The sequence below is a fragment of the Chanodichthys erythropterus genome, chromosome 18 (genome assembly GCF_024489055.1).
Source record: "Chanodichthys erythropterus isolate Z2021 chromosome 18, ASM2448905v1, whole genome shotgun sequence".
Classification (NCBI taxonomy): Eukaryota; Metazoa; Chordata; class Actinopteri; order Cypriniformes; family Xenocyprididae; genus Chanodichthys; species Chanodichthys erythropterus.
The window spans coordinates 31950868-31966829 of NC_090238.1; the positions used below are offsets into that span (position 1 = coordinate 31950868).

A 15962-nucleotide genomic window follows, 5' to 3' on the forward strand; every position below is an offset into this window, starting at 1 on the left:
GATTCATTGATTCATTTGAATGTTCGGAGAGCTGTCGCTTTCATATAGCGTTACAATGATTCGTTTGGATGATTCATTTAAAAAATCATCATTAGTTCAATTCAGTCATCACTCCATTTTGATGATGGAACTATATCCCTTAAATAGCTTTGGGAAGTTCATTTTACTGAAGTGTTTAAAATGATTCATTTGAATGTTCGGGGAGCTGTCGCTTTCAAATAGCTTTGGGAAGGTTCGTTTGGATGATTCATTTTAATGAACTGATTCAAAAATTAATTTGAATCTTTTTCTGTTTAATGGCACTGCATACATGGCACTATGTTTTTGATTCAGTTCAGATAAATTAAGGTGTTCAGTTTTATTTTAGTTTATTAGCTTTATTGTTTTATCGATAAATTATATAATTTAGCTATATCGCTCACATATATAGCTTCAATGTAGCTACTTTTTGTTACCAACTTGTAGTGTAACTTACTACTTTTTTCATGGGCAGCTTTGACTGCAGTCGAACTACGTTGAAAGTGTTGCAAGCTACTTGTAATTTAAAGTATCTCCGCAACACCGCCGCGCTCAAACTCTGTCCGTCTCAAACGGGTGACATTTTTGTACAGTGCCGTACAGTAATTTCTCCCCTCCTCCACTCTTTCTCCTGGGGCAAGATCATAGGAAGGGAGGGGGAAGAGAAGAGGAGATAAAAAAAAATCCTGCCCAAGTGCTTTTGGCCAGAGCTCTGTCTCCTTCTACTTCTCCCTCCCCGAGGGGCACAGCCTTCAGGGGTCATTTGTTTGATTATGCTGACTGTCCCCAGCCTCGGCAGTACACAATAAAGGCCTGACATAGCAGCCTGCTTGCCTTCTGTGTCCTGCAGATACTCATCACGAGTGTCAGGACATACCAAGGTTAGTGGTCACTGGGACGGCGCTCATAGGCGAAGGGCTTGCCAAGCGCACTTGGCTGATGAATGAATGTCACATGGAATGGAGGGGGTGAGAAAGAAAAAGAGAAGAGAGGTGGGGGGGGGGATTACAAAGGTTATAGATATCCAACCTCCCCAACACCCCAACTCACAACATACCCTCTCCCCTATTTTTTTCACGCTTTTATAAGTCTTCCACCCCCTCAGACAATGGCCAGCAGCCTTCTGGAAAAACAACAGAATAATTGCTCACAGGAAGAAGGAAAGAAAGTGATAGAGGTGCCTTTCTCAAATTTGTGTGGTCTCAGAAGGGAGCCTGTCTCTTTTGGATACTCCCAAAGTCCCTTAAAAGCAAATCAGTCTGCTCAGTGGCCATCTTGGTAATGCCTTCGGCTAGATATTTTCTATGAAGACAATGCACTTCCATTTCCTGTCTACATGAATGGAGAATGACTGAAATTAATGAAAATGTCAAGATTGTTTTCAACAGAATACTTTGATTCAACAATAAAATGACAATAATACAGTTTTCAACAAGTAGTGGTGTAGCTTGACTTCCTGCTCAAATTGTGTTGGGATGTCTGAATCATTTTAGTGAGTTGGATCAACTGGATGATTCATTTTAATCAACTGGTTAAAAATAAGTAATTGATTCATTTGAATCAGTTTTGTTCATGGAACTGTCTCCATTAATTAGCATTGGGCAGCCTGATTCATTTTAGTGAGTTGGTTTATTTGGATGATTCATTTTAATGAACTAGTTCAAAAATGGTTCATTGATTCATTTCAATCATCTCATGAAGCTACATTTTTATTTAAAGGGATAGTTCACCCAAAAGTGAAAATGTTTGTATGAGTTTCTTTCTTCTGTTGAACACAAAACAAGATATTTTAAAGAATTTCAGTAACCAAACAGTTGACCTCCATAATATTTTTCCCTACTAGGGAAGTCAATGGATATCGTCAACTGTCCGGTTACCAGCAATCTTTTGTGTTCAACAGAAAAAAGAAACTCATACAGGTTTGGAACAACTTGAGGCTAAGTAAGTGATTCATTTTTGAGTGAACTATCCCTTTAATATGCATGGAAGTCCTAGAGTCAAAAAAAACAATGATTGGCTCTTTCAATTGAAAATCAGGGCTTCCATTGGTCCCCTTAAAAATGTCTGATAGGCCACTGTATGATGCAGCTGCTTACCTGTTTAGTGTTAATGTAACAGATATTATAGCTAATCGATTTGTCTTTATCCTATTTGTGACAGATTTGTTCACATCAAATCTGATTCCTTTGCGTAGCCACTGACGCTATCATGGGGTAAAGCCCAAGAGTGCTGCATTGCTAAGAATATTCCTGTGAGGAATTTCTCAAACTCATTTTTTTTTTTTTTTTTTTTTTTACCATAAAAGGGCAGTAAAATGCTGACTAGGGAAGAAGACAATGTCAAGGAGAAAAGGGTATTGGTATTTTGGATCCTCTTGACTGCTTGCCTTGGAAAGAGAGAGACAGAGGAAAAGAGAGAGAGAGAGAGAGAGGGAGAGGGAGAGTTATTCTTGTCACAAACCCTTTTGTCTGCATCTGCTGACTGCTTGCCCATAGCCAGCAGCATGCTTTAACTGTTTTGTCACCTCCTCGCCTCACACGGATCAGCTGTTGTTCTTTTGTTACGGCTATTGTGTAGGCTAAGCCTCTAAGGCCGCTCTGCTGTGCGGTAAACACAGCTGAATCGCATGGCAGACAATTCCACATCAATATTTCATATGCCCTCTTTAGGACTCCTGATTCAGTCAAGTTGAGAGGAAAAATACGTCAGGCGCAGTTTAAACGGCTCACAGAGCCCTCGGAGAAAATTAATACTAATAAAGAAAACACTACGTGTGCCGGTGGCCACCGTGTTTTGTGCACGCTGTCACGCTGCGTTTCACTTCTTGGCTGTAGATGATGTGAAAAAGTGTGAAAGCGTAAGTGATTGCTCAATTACTTCCAGCAGTTCCAAGTTCCTGATTTTCTTTGCTATTCGTTATAATACATCATATTAATAAAGTAATATACCTGAAACAACATTAACAGGAATATTTCAGGTTCAAGTTAAGTTCAGTTGACAGCATTTGTAGTCACAAAAAAATAGTCAGCTTGTCCTTCCTTAATGGAAGTAAACTGGGCAAATACATAATCATTAAAATACTTGATGTTTTAAAATATGGCCAAAAAAATGTGTTAACATGATATACGCTGTAAAAAATAATTGTTGGTTTAGCTTAAAAAGCAAGTTAACAAGTTGTTTTAAAAATTTTTAGTAAATTGAAATTAAAAATTTGAGTTAATACAATGAAGATGATTGGTTTAATCAACAGAAGCTCAAAATATTATGTTTTCTGAACCACATTATTGAAGTTGATTTGACAAAAGAAAAAATGTTATAACAAATCATGAAAATTATTTTTTACAGATGAAGCTCAATAACCTTTTCCGTGTAAAGTTATATCCAGTTTTACAAGTGTATTGCCTTGATTGACAAAGCAACGCCATAAACCCTTAAAATACACAAGTGACAAATACATAATAAAAGTGTTTTAAAATCCACTAAAAATTTGTCATCATGACCTTGATTTTTGCTTTTTTAAGAAAAGGACGGACTAGTCACTTTTTTATTTTTATAAAATCAACATTATGTCACAAATTCTGTCAGTTAAGTTTAATCTGTGTTGAAAAATCACTTAAGTGATTTTTTGTTATTTAGTATCATTACAAATAAGACTAGCTGGCCACGGGTTCCTGCCCCCCAGCTTGATCAGTTTTCTGGCAGCACTGCATCCTCAGCGCTGCTGTTGCCAAGGATGAGAGGACACAGAGACCGTCTTATGAAAAGAGGGATATTATATCGCCCCTCCACTGAGAAACATAAGACAGGAGGTGAAAGAGGGGGGGAGACATGTAGAGCGGTCATGATCAGCAGCCCCGGCACTTCAACCAGCATTCATTCACCCCGCTGCGTGTGCACTTGGGCCCTCTATACAAACTGCCCCCGAATCTACTCTGTTTGTTGGGTAAATATTGATTGAGGAGAGACTTACCTCCTGATAACTGCCATACAAATCAAGGACTGCGTGGGGAGGGGAAGAAGGGCTGAGCGAATGCTTGTGTGTGGGAAATGTCATGGACGTGTACCGCAGATGAAGACACGATCTGTGAAACGTTTGTATCTCAAAAGGCCACAGGGTGGGGAACTGAAAACCCAGGCCCACTCTCTGTCCCTGCTAAGAGTTTCTTCTTCGGAGGAAAGTCCTGGTTTTCTCACCAGAGTTAATCATTAAAGGGGAAGAGTCTACTTTCCATTTCATTGCGGCTCCTGTTTGATATTGCCTTTGTTTGGAGCTGGTGTATCTTACGGTTTATATTTACTCAGGCCAACTCGTCCAGTCAAAGGTGATAAATTCACCTGCTGGCCAGTAAGATTTCTCAGAGATTGTTGAGGAGAAAAAAAAAAAAATATCACAGTTTCAGTGATGCAAAGATGCAACATTATTATTATTGAAATGAACTCGGTATCTAATCTACCTACACTCTTAAAAAATGCTGGGTTAAAAACAACCCAAGTTGGGTTGAAAATAGACAAACCCAGCGACTGCACTCTAAAAAATGCTGGGTTAAAAACAACCCAAGTTGGGTTGAAAATGGACAAACCCAGCGATTGGGTTGTTTTAACCCAACTGTTGGGTTAAATGTTTGCCCAACCTGCTGGGTAGTTTTATTTAACCCAACTATTGTTTGAAAATGACTATATGGCTGACTTAAAATGAATCTAAAATGAAATTCAAAAAAATGTTCATTTATTAAACATATAAATAAATGTTAATTTTCAAGATATTTTGGGTTAATTTTAATTAAGCAATACTGTAATTTTTAAACAATAGTTGAGTTAAGTAAAACTACCCAGCAGGTTGGGCAAACATTTAACCCAACTGCTGGGTTAAAACAACCCAATCGCTGGGTTTGTCCATTTTCAACCCAACTTGGGTTGTTTTTAACCCAGCATTTTTTAGAGTGTGGGTTGTTTTAACCCAGTGTTTGGGTTAAATGTTTGCCCATTGTGCTGGGTAGTTTTATTTAACTCAACTATTGTTTAAAAATGACTATATGGCTGGCTTAACAATCAGACACATAATTACTAGAGAAAACAATAATAATCAAAAGGTGGACATTTATTAATAAATGTTTATTTTTTTAATTATAATTCATTAAACTTAGTAATAAATGTTCATTTTAAACATACTCTGGGTTCATTTTAAGCAAGCAATACAGTCATTTTCAAACAATAGTTGAGTTAAATAAAACTATCCAGCAGGTTGGGCAATCATTTAACCCGTTTGATGGGTTAAAACAACCCAATTGCTGGGTTTGTCCATTTTCAACCCAACTTGGGTTGTTTTTAACCCAGCATTTTTAGAATGTACGATATGGCACTAATAATAATAAAACGTATCTTTAATAATATAAAAAAAAATGATTGTTTTTTTTTAATCATGAACCTATACTGTAAGAGCAGCATGCTTTATCATAATCACCATTTCCCTATCTCGAACTTTAATCTGAGAAGCGAACACTTCCCTTTCACTACTGGTAAGGATCCTCAAAGTTCTTTATTCTGTTGTTTGATATGTATATATATATATATATATATATATATATATATATATATATATATATATATATATATATATATATATATATATATATATATATAATTTTTTTTTTTTTAAATAAACATTACACTTAAACTATTGCAGGAGAGTTTTTATGTTTTTTTTTGTCAGGAGATAATGGATTGACAGAGCGCAAACAAGTCTCAAGGCCAGGGGGCTGAAAGCATAAGAGTCCACCCCTCTCACCTCCCACCCACTCCCTCTCAGTTTCTCTCTCTATCACTGCTTGTCCTGAAGCTAGACTTAACTTCAAAAGAACAACATCCCGTTGAACGAGAAACGTTACACTGAACGCTGGACATTCGGCTCCAGCTAATCAATAGCACATAGAAAGCAAAACCTTGCAGTTTGATAAACTCTTGGCTGGAGTGTCAATCAGGCAAACAGATTGCATGTTTCCCTCTCTGATAAAGATTCTTTCAAAACCCACTGTGATGCAACTGAGCTCCACAAACTGTCCCGGCAACCTTGAAGCGCGCCTAGGTTCTCACTGGAAATGCTGGACAAACATGCGCATACTGCTGCTGATTCTGCAGTGGCCTTGATGAAAACTATTTTTCATACTTAAGAAAACTTTGAGCAAGCACCATATGCCCATTTCTCAAGGCACGCTGGCACATAGTGAGTGTGTGCGTGAGTGGATATATTTGCGCTCACCTTTAAATAAGGTCATTCGCGGTTTTGTTTTTTTTCCACGGAAGATGAAACAAGCATTATAAAAGGAATTGTTCAGCCAAAGAAAAAAAGAAGTACATTTCCATTATTTACTTGTTTTTTTTTCTCTTTTTTCTTGGTGGAACACAAAAGGAGATTAAAAACAAAAAAAAGAAAAGATTAAGCTCATAAGAAAAGTAATGTGAACAAATGTCTTCTTTTGGAACATGTGTACATTCTTCTTTTGGAACATTCGATGTAAGATTGATTCAGTGAACAAAAACTGAATTATTTGTTCACAAATTGCACTGGTCTGGTTACTGGCGATGAATAACGACTTCTGGTTGTCAGATAGCTTTTGAATATAGTGTATCCACCACATTTATGATCCTATAATGGTGCTTTTGCATCCTTTTTGAAGCTTGAATGCATTGCATTTCATTGAAAAAGAAGGTCCAGTCATAACGAGTTTTAATTTTTGGTTGAACTATTCATTTAATGAAGAATGTTTATTATGCTTAATCTGATTGGTCCTTCTATATCACTGCATTTACTAAAGCAAACAATGCCATAATGACATGTGCACTTCAAATTCAGGGGCAGTAGGTCTCTGACCTAGAGGAGGGTCTGGGTTCAAACCTGCTTGGGCTAAAGGTTATGAAGTCATTTGTCTCAAATTGCAGTTGAACCCCATGAAAGAAGAGAGTGTTTGAGGGAGGGAAAGAGAGAAAGAGGGACATCTGGAGGAGAAGGAGGGGGGAGACGGAGGACAGAATGGCCTAAGGACTGGAGCAGGCAGGAGGAGGAGAAAGGCAGCTTGGAGTTGGGTCTTTCTTGTCTGGCTGAAGAAAGGATCTGGCACCGAGACTAATGAAGAGAAGAGGGAGGGACACAGAGACGGGGCGGTTGGGTGGGAGATGTGCCAGGGTTTGGAGAAAGCCGTGCACGAGTGCTACAGATGTGTTTGAACCCCCTGGAGCAAAATAATGACATAATCACCAGTGGTGTCACTGAGCAGACTGCATACAAGGTGACATGGGAGAACATGGAAGGAGTCTGGCTGGAAAAAAAAGGGAGGCCCGCCTGGTCCGTGGAAGAACTTTCCATCAAAGACTATTTGTAAAGACTGGCTCTGATACTGGCAGGTGTTTCTCAGTTTGTGCCACTCCAGGAACTTATCTTTAGGAGGAAGGAGTTCCAGCGAGCCCTTTAGAAACTACTTAACGCCCTGTTTATGTTCTGTCACAGGTCCCTTCATGACAACAGAATTCCAGCCCATGGCAGCCAGCACTTAACGCTGAGAGGCAATTAAAGGAAGTGGATATTCAGTGCCACAATGTCACACTTTAGGGCAGGAAGCATGTGATGCTTGTTGGTGGGACACGGTCAAGTTCATCCTGTGTTCTAAGTCCGAAAATAACCATTTTAAACAAATGGTATTTTTATCTACTGCAAATTTTTTTTCTCTTAATCAGTGTTTTTTCTTGTTTTCCAGTAAAGATTGTACAAAATTGTAAAAGACATGTTTTCAGAGAATATATGAAGAGTTCAGATGCAAAAGCCGCCAAAAATGAGATAATGATATTGAGCGAATGCTTTCCGCACAAAGTAAATGTTCATCAAGTCCACAGAAGAACCAATTGGAAGATGCAAATCGAATCATATGATTTGAAGATGAATGACAGTGTGCATATATAAGCTGGCTTTCAATTGCCAAGCTGCAAGTTTTTATCATGTTTTGTCCACCGTTACAGTGGCAACGACAGGATTTCGCGAGTTGCAAATAAACACAACAGCGTTGCTTTTGCTGCTGTAAAACTGACAGAAATGAATGTTTTACTATGTCTTGTTGTCTAAAGAAGTGGACTTTGCAAAAAAGCACACATGGACTTAGCTGGTTTTGCAGCAAAAGACAGTCAAATTTGTTAAATACCAATTAATTGACTAAAGCGACTTTTTTGAAAATAAGGCATTTCAATAACTGACTAACAACCTTTTATTGCCATTAAAGTGAAATTACTGAACCTAAACATATATTGAATTAAACTTATTTTATTTATTGTGCTAATTAGGCTGTTATTAAAATCTTGGATGATAGCAATAATCCAATAATTATTTTCATACTTTGGCCGATAACCAATAAATAGATTCAAAATAATATACTAAAAATGTAAATCAGTCATCATAAATGCTACAAGTGAATTCAGGCATCAGCATTATAATGTATGATGTACAGTATGAAAAAAGATACTCATTCTGATATTTGCTAAAGATTACAGTGTTATTAAATTGGGTTTCTAAAGATGAACTTTAAGTGGCTGTTAGATGGCGGCTAAGGTAACAGAAATGAAAAATACTGGTAATAAAATTTAAATTATACATCCAATATTGACCAAACTGATAAAAACAATAATTAATAAGGTATCAATATATTGTCACAATTATCTCTAATTCTAAATTCTATTGGGTTTTATGCATAAAACAAGAATTCTTAAGTAAATTTTAAGTGAATTCATTTTGTTTTAAAGCTATTTTAATATTTTTACCAGAAAACAAGACAAAAATACAGACTAAAAATTATTTTTGTTATGTACAAGTTGTTCTTGAGCAGTCAATTATATGCTGTCAATAAGTTCTACAGTAGTTAAATGAAACACTCATTAAATTTATAGCGCGATTGGAGCGGCATGTACTATCTATGATATGCCCTCACATATGTGTGTGTGTGTGTGTGTGTGTGTGTGTGTGTGTGTGTGTGTGTGTGTGTGTGTGTGTGTGTGTGTGTGGTAGTTTTCTTTGGCTGGTGCTGAAGACTGCAGGGCTTGGTCCCTCTGTGCAACTTAGTGACCATTAATAAGTCATTTTGTCTGGAAAAAAAAACATTGCCTGAAAGCATCACACACTCTTATCTAATTTCTGTCTCTGTTTCTCTGAGTAATATACAATATAGAGTGCCTACAGCAGTTTGGCTTTAAGTCCCTCTAAACTGCCAACACCAGACAGTTAGGCTGAAAAAACTCTTTGTGTTTGGTAAGTGAAGCAGTCTAAAATAGGTGTGCTTTCGTTGCACCTTCCATTATGAATTAGTAAATTACATCTCCTTGTTGATGTTGCTATTTGTGCTATTAACGAACAAAAGATAAGTCTTTAATGCAGATTTGATGGCAGCGATTACGATGTCCCTTGGTAAGTACAGTCAAGGCCATTGGATGTAATGTGCTGTACTGTTGCGTTCTCCAGGTCACCTCCACTAATGATTAACCAACATGCTGAGGAATTTCAGTTCCCACAAGAGTCGCATGAGAAGAAATCACAACGAGTGATCTCATCAACAAAGATATGGGATAACGGATATTCCCAGGTAAAAGAAAAAAAAAACTCTTTTTGTCAAGCCGGACTACTGTTAAATTCACTATTTGCCAGTCTTATTTTAAAATATTGCCTAAAGTGCATTCAATAAAGACATAAAGAGTGTAAGGCTTATTCTATCAGCGGCCTCAATGGGAACAGAACCCAAGTGTCTTCCTGTAACTAGATTACTGGAGCTTCTCTGACGTGAAGCATGGTAATAACTAAGCTAATATGATGGGAGTTTGTTTTCATAGAGCTCTATTACGTTCAGCTGGGGACTGTACGGTGTGACGAGGATACGCGAAGATTGACATTTATAGCAAAGCGGTAGTGAAAAAAGAGGAAATGCATTATAGTCTCCTATCCATCAGCTCTCCAGTGATGAATTGATTCAGCACAGAGTATAAGAGCCTGTTAGCAGCATACCGCTAAACCAATTGTACTTGATATTAAAGCATAGAAGTATTTTTATATCCTATTTGTATTATTAATGTGTAATTGTTCTAATTTTATTTTTGTCAAAATAAATACACTTAGACAAATCTAGATTCTACTGCTATATTGCAGGGTCGTTTTTTTTTTCCCCTTGTAAAATAAGTGTTGTAATTGTAAGTGTCAGTCCATCAGACTGTATGATCTAATTAGAGAGAGGAAGATGATTGTGACCAAGAGCCCTTGAAGACAATAGTCTGCATCATCTGACCACAGTGACTCTTTATATCACATGACGTGCTAAGGGTTCACCACAGAACACTTATTGTGAGGGGTGCCATCCCAGCTGCATGTGCACTTGCCATACAATGGGGCACCAAGTCTGACTTTGTCTTTAGTTTCATTTGAGCGGATATGTTATATACATTTACTGCATATTAGATTGCAGGTTAAAATTCACAGGAAATTCACTTTTGATCTTTTGTTGGAGGCGATTTTTTTTGCTGAAAATTAAGAGGTAAATGTTAAACTCCATATGATTGAAGCATTTTTAATTGAATTTGAACATTAAACAACATTATATGTGCATGTGTGCACTAAATTGTTTGGTAACACTTCAGTATAGGGGACACACATTCACTATTAAAGGGGTAGTTTGCCAAAAAATGAAAATTCGGTCATCATATATTCACCCTCAAGTTGTTCCAAACCTGTATAAATGTCTTTGTTCTGCTGTACACAAAAAGATATTTGGAAGAATGTTTGTAACCAAACAGATCTCGCCCCCTATTGACTACCATAGTATTTTTTTCCTACTATGGTAGTCAATTGGGGGGGTTAAATTTAGGTATTGTGTAGGATTAAGGGGTGTAGAATATGGTCATGCAGAATAAGGCATTAATATGTGCTTTATAAGTACTAATAAACAACCAATATACTAATAATACACATTCTAATAAGCAACTAGATAAAAGTGAGAATTGAATCCTAAAATAAAGTGTTGTACCAATTGTTTTTTTAAGTTGCAGGGACAACTGTAAGGAAACCATTCAAAGGTTCAATAACTATGTTTCCATCCACCTATTTTTATGTGCATTTTGGGATGTTGCATCAAAAACTGCTGGATGGAAACGCCAAAATGCACATAAATTTCATAAAAAACGTATGCGCTCGTTTGAGTTGGATAAAACATGCACATGAACTACGATGGAAACACATTTACCTCGATTAATTCCTCGATCATGACTTTGTGCGAGGGGATGGCATAACTGTACTAACCAGCGGAAAAATCTTGTTACAAAGCATCCGAAACACTGTTTCAGAAGTCTGTCGCCAATGTGGTTCGGTATAATTCCTCCCAGAACTGTCTTACATGACTGCGTTCCCAAAGAGCAGCATCCGCCTCTGAAAGCAAGATAACAGTGCGCGCTCTGAGATGCAAATAATTTATTATATACGAAAATGATTATATACAGTAGCTTCTCCTATGTTTCTTAGTGATATTTAGCACTAGTTTATTAGGAGGTGACGATTTTGTTCTCTTTGATTCAATGAATGGAAATAGCGTTTTATTGGAAAATGTTTTATTCGATATTGCAATTTTGTGCATAAGTTAAATTCGCAAACTTTGGATGGAAACATAGCTAATGTAGTTATGTGATTCTTTCAAAATATTACTTTGTTTGAGCATCCCAACCTGCCCAACAACAGCAGCACTGGCTCAACCAATGGCGTAAGTTTGGGAGAACCAATGACAGAAGGGGGCGTTTTTGAGGAAACAGTCATTATTTTTGCAGTTGTGTTCGTTGGCCTGAAAAAAAAAAAATGCAATCTGTAAAAACATATAATGCTAAAAGTTTTTTTTTTCCCCAGAAAGATAATGAGATGTAAAGGGATTACAACTGTAAGATTAAGCTAAAGCGTATCCTTTAAACATCCAGCACTATCTCGTAGCACCGTCCATAGCTTTGAGTGGCGTTATAATGGAAGCGTGAGGTGAGCTGGCAGACCACACCGCAGGTCAGTGTGAGGTCAGAGAGGAAGAAGTGAAACCAGAGCCTGATCCTAAGATGTGCTAGTGTAGCGTGGCACAAGCTAGCAGCTCAAAGATAAACAACAGTAAACTAGCCCTCTGTGGGGGAGCTGTGTGTGGACTTGGGAGGCCAGGACCTCCTGGCAGTCACGATGGCAGCTCTCTACGCTCTTATTGATAACCTTCTTTTCTCATGAGGCGAGGGAGATAATACACTCCTGGAACAAGGGTAAAGGGAGATGAATGTTAGACAATAGACGGTCGCAGTAAAGGGACCATCCGCACAGTCTTTGAACTTTTCCCTGTCTCCAAAGGACAATTAATAATGAAGGCCTTTGGGGTAGGTCACACCAGGCATGGACAAGAGGAGACGAGAGAAGAAACAAAAGGGAAGAGAAACCTGGAGAAGAGGGGGACGTGTTGGATGTTGGATAATTGATCTTTTTCAAGGGGGAGTGTTGCTGGTCAGAACATCTTAAATTGCATCATTTACATTATGTGATTGTCTTGTAGACATGTTTATATATTTTTTTAAATAATATTATGAAATAATAAGTAAGCCTTATAATTATGTTGATTTCCACTAAAAGTATAAACACTGTGGCTCTGTCTGTTCGCGCAGCCCAACAACAGCAACACTGGCTCAACCAATGGTGTGTATTTTGGGCGGGGCTCTCTGTTTGACCGACCAATGGAAGACGAGGGGAGAGTTTGTTAATTAAAGTCATTAATTTTGCAGTTCCGTTTGTTGACGCTAGCGGCGCAGAAATTACACACTTCACCTTTAAGTATTCCCTCAACTATAACGGTCTCCTTTTAACCTTGGAATTTCGCCACACAAACAAAACTAATATGTGAGTGGGAAACAAACAAAGTCTCTAAGTTTCATTCACTCAGAATGATAATAGCCACGGACACCTGATAGCCCGAAGATACCAAGACGAGAACTCTTGAAGTCAAAGGAGGTCTGTGTGAGTGTGCTGTGGGTATATGGCCACCAACACTTTTTCTAAAAGGCTCAAAGATCACAGGGACCAAAGAAAGAGAGCAAGAGACTAAGCCTCCTCTATGCTCTCCTCAGCTGGTTCATGGGAGGAGGGTACAAGGACTGAAGACAAGGCGAGTCTGGGGCAAGTTGGGGGGAGGACACTCAGGGGGTTTTGACAGAAGAGCCTTGAACTATTTTGTGGCCGAAAGATGAGACCTTCCCAGAGCTGTCATAAAAATGTCTCCTTATCCCAGTGGAGCCGTGGACCCCACCCCTCTTAGAACTCTTCAATGGTGCCTGTGATGTGATACAGTAAGTGTGAAGACGGCTCCTGAGAACCAGATGCCACAATTACAGGGCCTGGAAACGCCACTTTGGCTAACAATGTGTAACTGTGCTGCAAGATTTAACAGGTGTTCGCTTTCTTTGTACGATTAAATGCTTTTTTTTTTGAGACTTTAAAGGATTTGTTCACCAAATATTTTTCACATTCCTGTTTTCCCAAACCTTTGTGCTTTTTGTTTTCAGTGAAAGAATGTTTATGCAGCTCTTTTCCGTATGGTCAGTCAAGATCCAAAATAGTCGAAAAACACCATAAAAGTGATTCATATGACTCTCGCTCTATAGTTCAAGTCTTCAGAAGCCATACAATAACTTTATGCGAATAATTGAATTATGCACAACCAATTATAATTTTTTTCCAAAATTTCATAGTTTAATATCTGCAAATATGTCAAATAACAACCCTAAAGTCTGTTCCTCACAGAGAGCAATCATATGACTTCAGATGACTTTGAATATAGTATACAATTCATATGGACCTTCTTTTTATTATACACTGTGAAAAATAATTGTTGGTTTAACTTAAAGTAAGTTACCTGATTGCCTTAAAATTTTGAGTTCATTGAAATTAAAAATGTGAGTTAATGCAACGAAGGCGATTGGTTTAATCAACAGAAACTCCAAATATTATGTTATCTGAACCACATTAACTATCTAAGTTGATTTGACAAAAGAAAAAATGTTGTGATAAATCACGAAAATGATATTTTAAAGTGTATGAATGCGCTCTAGTTGTTGCAAAAAGAGCTGCATGAAGATTCTTCAGAAATCCTCCTTTTGGGTTCCATGGAAAAAAATAACAGCATACACGTTTGGAAGAAAATAGGAAGAGCAAATAATAACCAAATTTTCATGTTTAAGGGAGCAACCTCTTAAAAAAAAAAAAAAATTCTAATGTGTTCATTTTGCTATGCAGAATAAACAAATAATGTTCCCAGACAACAGTTAAGCAGGCCTGTTAGGCATGATCATATCTGGTTTGTACATAGAGAAACCCCTTCAGCTAAGAGATAACACTTGCCACATTGCTGGCGGCTCTGTTTGGGAGAGAAGACGAGAAAGGGGGGATTCTCTTGTTTTTTTGGGAGCCTTTCAGGGTCCGGACATCATAAGCTGTGTCTATGCAAATGTCCTTGATTGTGTTCATTTGTGCCATTGTCCAGCTAAGACAAACAGAGCAGTAATTAGGAGAAAAATGATGGCGTATCGAGACAGCACGATGGAGGAGGAGCCGAATGAAGGATAAACAACTTGAAAGAAAACAGCAAGCTTGGTGAGAACAACACAAGTGCATTGAAGGCAATTAATGAAGCTCCTTTAATTACGGCCTTTGCTCAATCCACCATGAGGAATGTGACAATTATGTCATTAAAAAGTTCGTAATGGGAAAGTGAGGGGTGAGTACATTCGAAGAGGATGAAAGACACAAGGCAGCGAAAGGAAGTGCAATGAAAGAGAGGGAGAGAGAGAAATGACAGGGCCCAACTACAAAAAAGAAAGTCTCAAAGGAGGAGGAAGCACATTACTGGTGCACATTGACAGACTAGATTAACATCAAACGATCAGCACAACAGAGGGTATATTCATTCAGGAGGAGCTAGCAAGGTGGTACTTTGATGATGCTAAATTTGGCAGAAAGAGCAACTTGCTGAATCGGCGAGGGTTCCAGTTTCATGCCTCGCAGTCTGACAGGTGGAGAAGAGAAAATTTAGTACAAAAAAGCCTCAGCATGAAGTGTCCCTTTGCACCGCCAAAGGTTGTGTGACCTCTCTCTGCGGCACGGACTTGCTGTGGGATATCGCCGCACGCTAGACAAGACATGGCGTGAGCCGGCCCGGTAGAAAAAAAGGAACAGACTAGGGCGCTGAAATTTGCATCAAAGATCGAGTTTTCCTTGCATGGAAAATGAGCATTTGGGAAAGTCTTTCAGCCCGTCCTGCTTGTACACCTGTGCAGCCTTTGTGGCTCTTGATATGCAAAACAATCTCTCCCTCGGTTCGACTTCTCTACCAACAACAGTCTTATTCATGGTGCCCTGCACTTTCTTCCACAGCCATGCAAATCTTGCATTTATATATGAAAATAGGGCTCACGTCCCTAAATATCTTCCTGGTCGCGGAAGGCGTGGTGCGTCACATTCCCTCTACCTGCAATCACAATAAACCTTGTCTTTGACCTGATCTAAATGAAAGGGAGGGGAGGGGAACGGGGGCAGATTTTTGCTAATAGTCAGCTAAATGATGATGATGTTGTAAGGATAGTGTTTGAATGACCAGAGTCCCAGTGGGCAGATATTGATAGTGAGCTGAGCGGTAAATGTGAGCTCTGCAAATTGTATTTGACAAGGACACTTGGGCCTGAAGCATCGCTGCCTGTTTGCCTCATCAAACAGACAGATGCATGACTGTGTTTCAGCGCCCAAAAAAAGAGAAAAAATTCTTGTTCGCCTCACCCCAGGAGTACGGCGAGAGGGCTTACGGGATGAACAGCTTGCCGTTCATTGTCTAATCATATAAAGAGATCATTTAGCTGTATTAATTTTAAAG

At 38.4% G+C, this 15962-nt stretch overlaps 1 protein-coding gene across 5 annotated transcripts in view; it reads right to left on the reverse strand.

The window, feature by feature from the left end:
- Positions 1-15962, reverse strand: part of prox1a (prospero homeobox 1a) — a 40284-nt gene that overhangs the window by 7464 nt on the left and 16858 nt on the right. The window lies entirely within an intron of this gene.